The following is a 13430-nucleotide window of genomic DNA, read 5'->3' as shown; positions in this document are numbered from 1 at the left end:
TACTGCAAGGACATTACAATGTACAATCTCTCAATCATTGTGAATATTGTATTCATTTTAAACTTGGAAACATTTTTGAATTGATTTGATTGTAATTTACTTTGATTCTGACATTTACTGTATATCCAATCACAATATCAGTAGATTATTTGGAGGTCTCATCGTCCATTCCAATAATCACACTTTCTGCTATATACTTTCTTCTAGTCACTCATAGCAAAATGTATCTAATTCCACTCAATCAATATTCCTCAGAAAATATTTGAGAATGTTGCAGTCATAAAGCTGAAATATGCAAAGTCATGATAGTTATTAATTTTCTCTTGTTCTGTAGATCTTAGTTAAAACAACACAGAATTTTATGCTCCCGTGCTATAAATATGAGAAAAGATCAATTACTTCTCAGTAAAATAAACAAATGTGACTTGCTATTATTTATCAATTTTTGGTTATTGGTCAGTTTATGAATTGTGTGAGATTTGTTTTTAGATTTCCAGTCATCTATTTATATTGAATGTGACATTGAAATGGCGTGAAAATATCAGGGTGTGTTCATTTGAAAGTTCAATTTGCATATCTCTCACTTATCCCATTGATTGCATGATGGTTTAAGAATGTTTCATTCAGCAATCCTGGTAAATATCATAAACTGTCTGATTTTAAATCAGATCATTCACACCCAATTATCACTCTGTTCCTAATTCATGCAAATACCTCAATTTTATCAAACCCAATGTTCACACTAAACAATACACATAAAGCAACAGAAAGACATCCATCACCATCTGATTATTGTTCAGTAGAATAACCTGAGGAAGTAACTTATTGCTCCCGAAACCAATGTCAACAGTAAGCATTTTTTTACTATTCCGTGCAACAAGTGGAACTGATACCTTCTATTTCAGTTCAGTAGTTAATGATGATTTATGTTGCTTAAAACAATGCTTCTACTTTATCACGGATATTGACTGTAATACAATCATGCAAACAACAAACGTTTTGTGATTCTAAAAATCTTTAAGATTACTTATTTTAAATTTGTGTGCAAGAGATATTTCAAATTACAACCGTTTTTGTTGTATAATTCAGCAAACCTAAGTTTTGAATTTGGGAAAGTCTCCATTTTTGCAAAATGGAAGTAGTTTTCAGTTTATATAACACAGTAAATGACTGGTTTTTTTTCCAAATCACGTGCTTTGCAAAATGATTATTGGTTTCATTTAATTGTAAGAAAAGAACTGTTTTGAACATGTTAATTCTTTTTGTCTTTTCTATTCCAACATTATTCATCACTGTACAATAATAAACAATTATTATAATTCCTTTATGTACCAAATGTCATTGACTGTATCGTTCACTTTCATGCTCACTTTCATTATCTATTAACTTTCTTCCAAATTCTGACACAAATGTCTGAACTCTGACCATAATATTAATCATCTAAATTAAAATAACATGTCTCTATGATGAAACCATTTGATAGAGATTCATATTTCTTGTGTTACCTTCATTTTTTAGTAAAGGAAGAAAAAAATTTTCTACTATCACTGAATGGCTCATTTTTTCTTCAATTCATAAAGGTAAATTCACAGACCTGCAATTACTTTTCACTGCAATAATTCCTGTTTGTTTGCACATATTCCTCAGTCACATAGCAAAACGAGATTTCTCATTATTTCTAAATTCATTGATCGAATTTTATAATTCAGTTGTTGCTCATACCTAATAATTATTCAATCCAGTACATGCTGTGAACGTGGAATTACGGCTCTTTACATGAAAAACTAATATAGTGTGCAATCTCTCAATCATTGTTAATATTAATTCTTATTTTACCCGTAGAAACATAATTGAATTCATTTAAATATATTTCACTTTGATGCGAACATTTACTGTATTTCTCATCATCATAAGATTGAAGTATTTTTCATGACACAAACTTATGTAAAATTCCTGCGTTTTTTTAAGTCAAATGGAAAAGAGTTAACATTTCTGTATTGTTTCATTTAACAATGAGAATGCATTTTGAATTTTTCGAAGTTGAGCATTTTTGCAAAGAAAGGATGTTGTCTTCAGCTGAATAATCACATTGAGTGACTAATTTACAGAATCTGCTGTTTATTCTCTTCGAGTTTCCAAGCAACCAAATTAACTAATTCTGCTGGTTCTAAATTCCTGGAAAGTATTTGATGTTGTTGCAGTCTTAAAGATGAAGAAGTCAATGTGATTTTACTGATTTTTTTTTTATTGGGAAGAGCTTAATTCAAACATTTCAGGCACATAAATTGCTATTCTGCAGTGTTACGAAGATGAAAAGCAAGTCAATTTCTTCATCAGTGAAGTAAACAAATGTCACTTCCCATTATTCATTAGTTAGCCCTTTCCCAAATTTGTAATTAAACAATGCAATTCATCTGAATATTGTTTGCCCTTTGATCATATTAATTTTCTAATTATTGTTCATTCATGATTTGTCAGGAATTTCTATTTTTTGTTTTCGATTCACCTATTCATATTGAATGTAAGATTGATACGCTTTGGCAACATCAGAGAGTGTTCATTTGAAATTTGACTTTGCACATCTCTCACTTATCTCACTTCTTGCATGGGGTTAGACATTGACAACAGAGGATCAGTGGTTAGCACTCGTGTCTTACAGTGTTATGCACTTGGGTTTGATTCCATCCTCGGCCACATGTTTGCGTGGAGTTTGCATGTTCTGGTTTTCTCCCACAATCCAAAGATATGCAGGTTAGATAAATTGACCATGCTAAGCTGCACGTTCTGTTCAGGGATGTGTAGGTTATGTGCATTAGTCAGGGGTAAATGTCCAGTAATCTGAGAGCAGAATGGTGCTGAGTGGATTATTCTTTAGAACATAGAACATAGAACATAGAACAATACAGCACAGAACAGGCCCTTCGGCCCACGATGTTGTGCCGAACTTCTATCCAAGATTAAGCACCCATCCATGTACCTATCCAAATGCCGCTTAAAGGTTGCCAATGAATCTGACTCTACCACTCCCTCGGGCAGCGCATTCCATGCCCCCACCACTCTCTGGGTAAAGAACCCACCCCTGACATCTCCCCTATACCTTCCACCCTTCACCTTAAATTTATGTCCCCTTGTAACACTCTGTTGTACCCGGGGAAAAAGTTTCTGACTGTCTACTCTATCTATTCCTCTGATCATCTTATAAACCTCTATCAAGTCACCCCTCATCCTTCGCCGTTCCAACGAGAAAAGGCCGAGAACTCTCAACCTATCCTCGTACGACCTACTCTCCATTCCAGGCAACATCCTGGTAAATCTTCTCTGCACCCTCTCCAAAGCTTCCACATCTTTCCTAAAGTGTGGCGACCAGAACTGCACACAGTACTCCAAATGTGGCCTAACCAAAGTCCTGTACAGCTGCAACATCACCTCACGACTCTTGAATTCAATCCCTCTGCTAATGAACGATAATACTCCATAGGCCTTCTTACAAACTCTATCCACCTGAGTGGCAACCTTCAAAGATCTATGTACATAGACCCCAAGATCCCTCTGTTCCTCCACCTGACCAAGAACTCTACCATTAACCCTGTATTCCGCAGTGTAGACCTGTTGGATCAAATGGCCTGTTTCCACACAGTAGGGATGGTATAAACTTAGAATTGTGTTTTTCTAAACAAAACTGAGTTTTTTTAAATGTTGCATTTAAAACTTATCTTTAACTGTTAATTGTCAATCTTGTAAAATATCTCAATGTTACTGAAATCAATGTTCACACAAAACACTGCACATTAAGCCACACAAATATCTTCATGACCATCTAATTACTGTTCAGTGGAATAATCACAGTAAAATTTTATTGTTTCTGAGATCAATCACCATTATCACATAAAGGATCTGGTTATCATTCCCCCCAATAAATGCAATCGTTGTCTACTGGCATTTCAGTTCAGTAGTAATACACCATACTGGTTGTTCAAAGCATGGTTATACTTTATTATGAATGGCCAAGGGTTCTCATGGCAAGAGATGTTGTTTGATCTGATTTGTTGCATGTTCTCAAACAGGTTTTCACTATAAATATTGCAAAAGAATGTGTTAATTTGGTCTTGTTCAACTGCTGATGCGAACATTTTCAGTTTGTGTTCATTAAACATATTTGGAGAAAGTGAGGAAAGCTGTAGCATTGGAAAGGGGCAGGCACATCCAAAGAGCAGGTGTATCAACCTGTCGGGCATTAGGCCATCATCAGAAAAGATTCCTGATGAAGGGCTCATGCACAAAATGTTGATTCTGCTTCTCCTCGAATGCTGTCTGACCTGCTGTGCTTTTCCAGCACCACTCTCTTTTGACATTAGAAATATTTGACTGAATGTTCAGAGATAATACTAAAAGTTGCCTCTGTCAATTTAATTTACTGTGCTTTCTATTCACTGAAGTTTCCATGTTAATTCTTCCTCTTTTTCTTCTTAAATCTGATGCAAATTTCAAAATACGAACACATTAGAATTCACATGAATTATAAATTTGATTTCTCGACAAGAAAACCAGTGAAAGGCGATATAGAATTCTTGAAAAGCCTACACATTTGAATGAAAAAACAATTCCTTCCAAACAATGTTTGCACGTCTGAATATTTCTTTCAATTCAATAAGTCTGCAAATAGTTTATAATTGTCAGTTGATCTCTCTGAATGAGTACCTAATCAATGTCAATGTAACCAGCTGAGACATTAACATCAGATTGATAACTGGGTGTTAAAGACCTTATTTGAATTGAACAAATGTTTGGAATTTACTTGAATTCCACCAGAAAACATTCTTGAATCATAATACAAGAAATGAGATATGTGAGAGATGTGCAAACCTTATTTTTAAATGAACGAACTCCAATATTTTCAAGGCATTTCAATCTTACGGTCAAAATGAACAGGTGAATGGAAAAATAAAAAAAAACAAGTATCTGACAATTCATAAACTGAACAACAATTACAAATTCACTTTGATCAAAGGACAGAGTAATATTTAGATGAATCACAACATTTAGTTACAAAGTAGGCAATCAACTGACTGACAAGTAATTGATTGTAGAGTTTGTTAGTTTACTGAAGAAGGTATCAACTTTATTTCAAATTTATAGCATGAGAGAACAATGTTTAATGTGTTTCAATTGTTTGGACTTGCCCCTTTGCAACAAAAAAAAAATCAATCTAATTACTTAGACATCGTAATCTTGAATTCTGCAGCATTTTCAAATATTTTCCAGGAACGTATAAGCCACAGAATTAGATACAGGTATCCCCACTATCCGAAAGTAAAGCGTTATTATGAAACCTTACATAATCTGAAAAGGCGTCGAAGAAGCATTAATTTATATGGGAAACATGTCCCCTTTTTTCGTAAAAGTGAAAATCCTCTTCAGATTTCTTTCAGTTAAAGAAAACAGGGATAGATGAAAGTCTTTTGTAAATGCAAAGTGGCTAAAGCGAATTTTCCAACACATATTTCTTGGTAACCTGGTATTCTGATAAGTATCAGATTTTGTGATGATTGATATAATAGATAAAAGCAGATCTAATGTTGGATTGAAAAGCAGTTCAATCTGTGCTCAGGTACTCTCTAATCAACATTCAGATAGCTCTTGATATATTTCTGTTGAAGGTGTGATTTGAAACCTTCCCTCGGGTCTAGTAATAGAGACACTGCCACAGCTCCACAAGCTCCTTTCATAATGTTCCCACTCAGGACGGCAGGACTGCAATATTGTGTTTCATGTAGTTTCTCAAATAAAAACTAATCAGCCGTTTATTGTTGTAATTTGAATGGAAATTAATTCGGTAGTTTCTGTGTGTAATGGACTGGAAATTAAACAATATTTTACAATAACAATAGAATAAATGAATAATACTCTTAAATAAACAGGAATCTCATGACAATTCTTTGAAAGACAAATTGACAAAACTGCGTGATCATTGTACTTTGATTTAAAAATGCATCAGTCATTCAATGTGAATATTCAGCTGAAGACAATTTCCCTTCCTTTCAACAACGTACAACTTCCACAAATTCAAAATGAACAGTCATTGAAAAAGGAAGGAACAAGCAGATGGTAATTCTATTGTCTGTACATAAACGTGCGATGAATTTTAAGTTTTATATATGTAAAAATGAAACTCTTATTGCGGTTTGAAATACAATAAACATTAGCATGATGTGAAATATAATCAAATCAATTCAACTGTGTTTTCTCAGTTAAAATACAGTTCAATATTCAAAGTAATCGAGTGATTACACTGCAATATCTTTACATTAATTCAGTGCTGAGGCATAATTCCACATTTATATCCCTTATAGTGAAGCAAGCTTGTGCCAGGAGTCTGAGAGGGTAGGGGAGGTCTTTACTGAGTACTTTGCTTCAGTATTTACGAGTGAGTGGGACGTTGTTCTTTGTGAGGACAGCGTGAAACAGGCTGATATGGTCGAACAGGTCGATGTTAAGTCTGAGAATGTGCTGAAAATATTGAAAAGTCATGGGGATAGATAAGTCCCCGGTCCAGAAAGGATATAACTTAGGTTGTTATGGGAAGGGAGGGAAGAGATTACTGTATTTTGGCAATGATCTTTGCATCCTCACTGTCCACCGGAGTCAGACCAGATGATTGGAGGGTGGCAAACGTTATTCCCTTATTCAAGAAAGACAATTGAGATAATCCTGGGAATCATCGATGAGTCAGTCTTACATCAGTTGTGGGCAATTATTGGAGAGGATTCTGAGAGACAGGATTTATGATTATTTGAAAAAGCATTGATTGATTAGAGATGGTCAGCATGGCTTTATGAGTGGCAGGTTATGCCTCACAAGCCTTATTGAAATATATGAGGATGTGACAAGCACATTGGTGAGGACAGAGTAGTGGATGTGGTGTATATGGATTTTAGCAAGGTGTTTGATAAGGTTCCCCATGGTGGGCTCATTTAGAAAGTAATGAGGCAAGGGATACAGGGAAACCTGCCTGGTTAGATAATAAATTTGCTGGCCCATAGAAGACAGGGTGAGATTACATCGATAGTTTTCAGCTTGGAGCACGGTGACCAGTGGTGTTCCGAAGGGATTAGTTCTGGGACCTCTGCTCTTTGTGATTTTTACAAATGACTTGGATGATGAAGTGGAAGGGTGAGTTCGGAGGTTTGCCAATGACATGAGGGTTGGTGGAGTTGTGGGTCGTGTGGAGGGCATTGGTAGGTTGCTAGAGGACATTGACAGGATGCAGAGCTGGGCTGAGAAGTGGCAGATGGAGTTCAACCGGGGAAAATGTGAAGTTATTCATTTTTGAATTTCAAATTTGAATGCATATTTTCAGATTAAATGCAGGATTCTTGGCAATGTGGAGGAACAGTGGGATCGTGGGGTCCACGTCCATAGATCCCTCATACCTGACATCCAAGATGATAGTGTTATTAAAACGGTGCATGGTGTGTTGGCTTTCATTAGCAGGGAGATTGAGTTTAAGAGTGACGAGGTTATGCTGCAGCTCTATGGGTCCCTGGTGAGACTACTCTTGGAATATTGTGTTCGGTTCTGATCACCTCATTACACATTGGATGTGGATGCTTTAGAGAAGGTGTAGATGAGATTTATCAAGATGTTGCCTGGACTGGAAGGCATGTCTTATGAAGAAAGGTTGAGGGAGATGGGGCTTTGGTCATTGCAGTGAAAGAGGATGAGAGTTTACTTGATGGCTTTGTGTAAGATGATGAGAGGCATAGATAGAATGGATAATGAAAGACGTTTCCCCACAAAATGGCATAATTTTAAGGTGAATGGGGGAAGTTGTGGGGAGATGTCAGAGATAGTTTCTTTATAGATAGTGATGGGTGCGTGGAATGCACTGCCAGTGGTGGTAGTAGATTCAGATCTATCAGGGACATCTAAGCGACTCTTGGATAGGCACATGGATGATAGTAAATGAAGGGCATGTTGGTTAGTTTGATCTTAGAGTAGGATAAAAGGTCGGAACAACATCGTGGCCAAAGGGCCTGTACTGTGCTGTACTGTTCTATATTCTATGGACGGAAATGATCATTTATATATTAGCAACATATAGATTTTCAAAATTGTATTAGCATACTTAAGAATAATGATAAATTTCATCTTGCTATTTGACTGTGCTATATGCAAAAATAAACAGGAATTGTTGCAGGGAAAAGTAATTAGGTTTTTCTAAATTTATAAGGCTAGGATTACACAGATCATTCAAATGAGCAAAAGTCATATTTTTAACAGTGTGTTGCATCAGAAATAATGGATTCTTTTGTAGGTGTGTTGATTGGAAATAAAATGGATTTTTATATTACTTTATAGGTATGAGGGAAGATTGGATTAAATTCAAATATAAACTTCACTGTAGTTGTTAGCAAGATAAACTAAACCATATAATAATTATTGTCATGCAAATTCTTTAATAATTTCTGTTAGAATCCTGAAAAAATGATATACTGTACCATTTTTCAAACAGTCAATAAATTAAATTGTGAACCTCAGTATACTTATTACCCAAACCAATTATTATGCAATTATTGTAATGGCAATGACTTAATAACTAATGCTAAAACCTAAACAGATACATTGGTTCAATACTTTGTAAGCATGTTGCTCTGAAATTGATTGGATATTTATTAAGATCGGTAAACTGAGGGATCAAATAGCTCACTTGATAGAATTGAAGGGAAAAAATGAGAGTGTTTATTGAACAGGATTGTTTTTGTTTAAAAATGCAGTTGATGCAAGAATAATATATTTTCCTCCATTGGTTTTCTTGTAGAGACATGTTCTTTTAAAAAAAATGTCATGAGTCAATGTTGACACTTGTGTCAGAGTCTGCAAAGTGGAGAGTAAGAGAGAAAGGAATTTTTTTAAAAGGAGAAAAGAAAGGAACTGGCGAGAAGAGGAGTTCCAACTGTAGTGTCTCACCCTACTAACATCTTATTGGGTGAACTGCAATGCAGACTAGTCAAGCAACAAGCTGACACAATCATACGCACAGAATCATAGCTTACAATGACCTAGACACCATCGTCACCATCCCTGTACGTCCCATCCCAACAGCAGGACATGGATGTCACTGAAATGCTGGAACATGCAGGGTAATGGACTAAGATCTGCAGAATGTGATCAATGTGATTTATTTGACACGTCTCCAGAATATTAAACTCCAGTCCAATTTGAAAAGTTACGAGCGTCATCAGACTTTAACGACAAATGTCAGAAAAAAAAAGTTATCAGAAAGTTACAGCACAGTTCGAGCCCATTTGGCCAATCCTGAGTATGTGTTGGCTGTAAACACCCCAGGCTTTACAGCTTTTTGTACTCACCATTGAGAGCAACAATTTCAGACTGTACTCTGCCCTCTATGCTTTTATAATCTGTTTTTAACATATTTCTTTGACAGCTGCACACCTTGTTTCCTTGTTTCTTTCCCAGCCCTAATTCTATCCCCCGTGACCTTGGGGGGGGGGGGGGGGGTCGACCATTTCTGCTGTTTAATCGCTCTTGCCTTCGGCCGTGTGACAGAGTGTCTTTATGTCCTTGTCTCACCCCCACCTTGCTCACAACCTGTTACATTTCTGATGGTTCCTAGACCTCTGTAACTATCACTGCGCCCCCTGGGTCAATGGCATGAGTTTTGAATTCTCTTCCTCCTGAGATAATCAGAAATCTTTCCGGTTGCAGTTTCCCCCTGATTTTATTTTGAAAAGCAGAGCATTTGTGTCAGAGTCAAGTATTTGTGAACCTTCATCCACAATTCCGAGCATTTGGATGTAATTTGTGACCCTCCCACAGATGTGTAACGTTACTGGATTGGCTATGCTAACATGGTCGCAGTGTGCAATTTAGGTGGGTTGGGCTAGCCATGGTTAATGTGGGGTTATGGGGGTACGGTGGGTGAGCAGGTCATTGCAGACACGATGGGCAGAATAGACTCTTTCTGCACCCACTAGATTCTGTGATTCTAACTAGTTGTGAGTGTTGTCCCATTTTCCTCATGCCAGGTTCATTCAACTCACACATATGATTCTGTGGGTGCTCACTCACTCCTTCCCTTCAGTTTTACATCAATTTCACACTGTATGTGAGGGTGGGAATGGATTTGTAAATATAAATACTCCAACCAAAACCCCTCACAGGTCAGGAACTGTTTCTGCTCCTTTCATCACTCACAAGGAACAGGAAAGTAAAGGTTCAGTCACAAATCCTACAGGAACATAGCAGTTATAATCACCAGAAAAGGCTGAACAGCTCAAAACGCTTTTCTCAAGAAAAGAGGAGGCTCAGAGACAGCCTGGTACAAGTAGAAAGCTTTGTGTTTGTGTTTTCAGAGATTTGTGGTTGAAGTCATTGGGTTGGAAGCATGTTTCATTGCACTAGATCATCAAAGCTGCTATCTAAATGTGCATCTTTCTATCTATCTATCTGAGTTAACAATCAGATGGACAGGTCATTGTCTGAGTGTCTTACCAAATCCCTGATTGAATCTGCCTCCCCCCACAATCTCAGGTGCCTCACCACTCACTGTGTCACGGAGAAACTCTGCCGTTACAATGAGAACTGTCTTTGCTGTCACCTCTCCTCGTGTTTCCGCCTAATCCCCACTTCCCTTCATTAAATCCCAGCTGCCTCTAGCCCACCCACATGGACATGTTGAAGAGCATGACAGGAGAAAGGATTGAAACCGAGAGTTCAATAGCCCGAATGAAAGTGGAAGAAGGAAATAAACGGGGATTGTGGATCCCAGGGGATACAGACTCAGTGATTCATCCACCCCCCGAGACTCCAGCGGGTTCACACTGGGTAGGAGCTGTTCACCCCTCTGTGTGACAAGGGATTTGCTGCGTCTTCAACACGATTGAGAGCCCAGTGAGTGCACACAGGGAAGTGGTCATCACCCTGCTCCATGTGGACTGCAGGACTCTGATTCTGATGTTACTGTCCATCAGAGTCAGGAGTGGACCTTGTACATGATGACACTGTTGGAGTATTGATGTTGTTGTTAACCACATTAACTGGGCTGGAGGTGACTGAACTTACATTGCCACTTTCTGAACCTCAGGATGTCTCTCTGGGCAGTAAGTCTCCACAAACAGCACTGTGACAATGAGCAGGGATCATCTGTTTTGATTTAAATTGGTATTATAGCACGGCTGCTTCACAGCACCAGGTACAAGGTTGGAGTTCAGCCTTGTCCAACGGCCCGTGTGGAGTTCCCACATTCTCCCCATGATAGTGTGGGTCCCCTTCAGGTGCTCTGGTTTCCTCCCACAGCCCAAAGATGTGCAGGTTAGGTGGATCAGTCGTGCTAAATTGTTCACAGGATCCAGGATTGTGCAGACAAGGTGGATCAGCCGTGGGAAATGCAGTGTTACAGTGATGGAGTGCTCTGGGCGTGATGTTCTTTGGATGGTCGGTGGGGTTTGATGGGCCAATGCTCTCCTCCCACACTGTAGGGATTTTATTCTATGATTTTATTCTAAGGCTACACAGCAGGGTGTCCTTGGAGAAGGAGCATGTAGTGTGGATCAATGCTCTCGATGCCTTTAGATAGAGGTGGGCACCGCAGGGGATACAGTGCTTTATCTCCACCGCTGCCCCCTCCCCACAACTCTACTTTGATTTAGTCCCTTCTCACTCTGTCACTTGTAATAGTTTGCTTGGCCCGTAATGGGCTTTGTTAGGAAATATTCTATTGGTTACACAAATGGTTTACTGCTGGTGATGATATGTCTAGATTAGAGTGGTGCTGGAAAAGCACAGCAGGTCAGGCAGGATCCGAGGAGCTGGAAAATCAACGTTTTGGCAAAAGCCCTTTTCCAGCACCCCTCTAATCTAGGCTCTGGTTTCCAGCATCTGCGGTCCTCACTTTTGCACTGCTGGTGATTATAGGTTAACCAACCAAAATGGTGTAATGATGATTTTGATGGTGGGAAGGTTGCTGTGATAACATTTCTGGATCGGAAAAATGAGGAAAAAGAACGCTTTACAGCTCATAGAACGAGAACTGAAAAGCTGTTAAATCAAACCAAAGGTTCAGACAGGGAGGGAATATTTCCCTGGAGTTTGAGGAGCTGGAAAGTGATGGCGTCTGGGAATAGACAGGATTTTGTTTTACAGGAGGTTGAAAGCTTTAAAACTGTTATATTCAAACAGTTCAATTTATTTTCTTTAATTTTGCTTGCGGTGCAAAAAGCTCTTACAATGTTTTAAAACCAAAATTTACAAACCTTGTGTTAAAGATAAATGTTAAATAAAATCCATCAAACTATCCCTCACTGAAAACTGTTGTGGAAGTGCAATCTCCTGGAGAATCCCTGCCCACTTCTTCCTACCCGGGCTCCATGACTATATACATACCTGGGAGATAGCAGCAGGAGGAGACCATTCAGCCTTTCAATCCTGCTCCACCATTCAATGGGAAACAGCTGACCATCCTGCTCAGTCTCCTGTTCCTGCTCTGTTCCAATCCCCTTTCATGACTTTACCTCGAAGAACGATATCTAAGTCCTCCTTTGGCTTCACTGCCTTTTGTTCCAATGACGTTGCTGTGTGGGTGTAGGCGGGGGTAATGTGATGGTGCTGCCTCCTGGAGGATACACTCAGCATCCCTCATCATCCTGCAGTAACATCAACTGGGTTTCAGCAACTAGAGATAGAAACCGTTTCCAGGATATGGGCATCACTGGCTCAGTCAGCATTTATTCCCCATCTCTAGTTACCCTTCAGAAGATGGGAACCTCTGCTGTCTTGAACCATTCACAGTCCATTTGGCGCAGATAGACCGACAATGCTGGGAGAGAGAGTGTTACAGGATTTTGGCCGAGTGATTCTCCATCTTTGGTTCTTCAAATGTTGTTTAACATAATCACAATCTGCACATGATTTTGAGATTTCAGTCTGCAAATCTTCACTATCTAGCACCCTGTATAAAGGATTATGTACAGATTAGAAATTCAGAACAGACAATTCTAGTTTCTCTGGAATATCTATTTCCCCTTTCTTCCCCCAAAGCTGTAACCCTCCAGCCCACTTACTCTCTCCCACCATTCTGACTCTACTGCCCCTAATGTACACCCTCCACATTCTCATGGAGTAACTGATAAACAGATCCACGGCACCACTTCCCATCCCTGGTTAGTCTGCACCCTTTCTGGGTTCACTTCCTTTCCCTTCAGTTGCTGCAAGTCAATAATACAACAGCAGAATGAAACAAAATAAAACAGAAAGGGAGGTGGCAGATCCTGGACAGAAGAGGAACCTTCAGACTGGGAGAATGGGTCAGATTCTTCCTTGTTTCCCATTGGTCAATTCCCAGTGTTATGACAAGTTGCGAATGGAACTTGGTCCCATCTGGGCGTAGTGATACTTTGCCCCACCCGCCCAAC

The 13430-nt window shown here is 38.7% G+C and overlaps 1 long non-coding RNA gene across 3 annotated transcripts in view; it reads right to left on the bottom strand.

The window, feature by feature from the left end:
- LOC140458549 (uncharacterized) overlaps nucleotides 1–13430 on the bottom strand; it is a 38695-nt gene that overhangs the window by 1899 nt on the left and 23366 nt on the right. For 2 of the 3 annotated variants that reach the window (XR_011953519.1, XR_011953518.1), the window contains one exon: nucleotides 5078–12967. This is a non-coding gene — a long non-coding RNA (uncharacterized lncRNA). Of the gene's footprint in view, nucleotides 1–5077; nucleotides 12968–13430 lie in introns of those variants that run through there. The other variant, XR_011953520.1, reaches the window with a different exon arrangement.

The sequence above is a fragment of the Chiloscyllium punctatum genome, chromosome 33 (genome assembly GCF_047496795.1).
Source record: "Chiloscyllium punctatum isolate Juve2018m chromosome 33, sChiPun1.3, whole genome shotgun sequence".
NCBI lineage: Eukaryota > Metazoa > Chordata > Chondrichthyes > Orectolobiformes > Hemiscylliidae > Chiloscyllium > Chiloscyllium punctatum.
The sequence above is the reverse complement of the archived record's forward strand: the minus strand, read 5'-3'. Positions and strand labels throughout refer to the sequence as shown.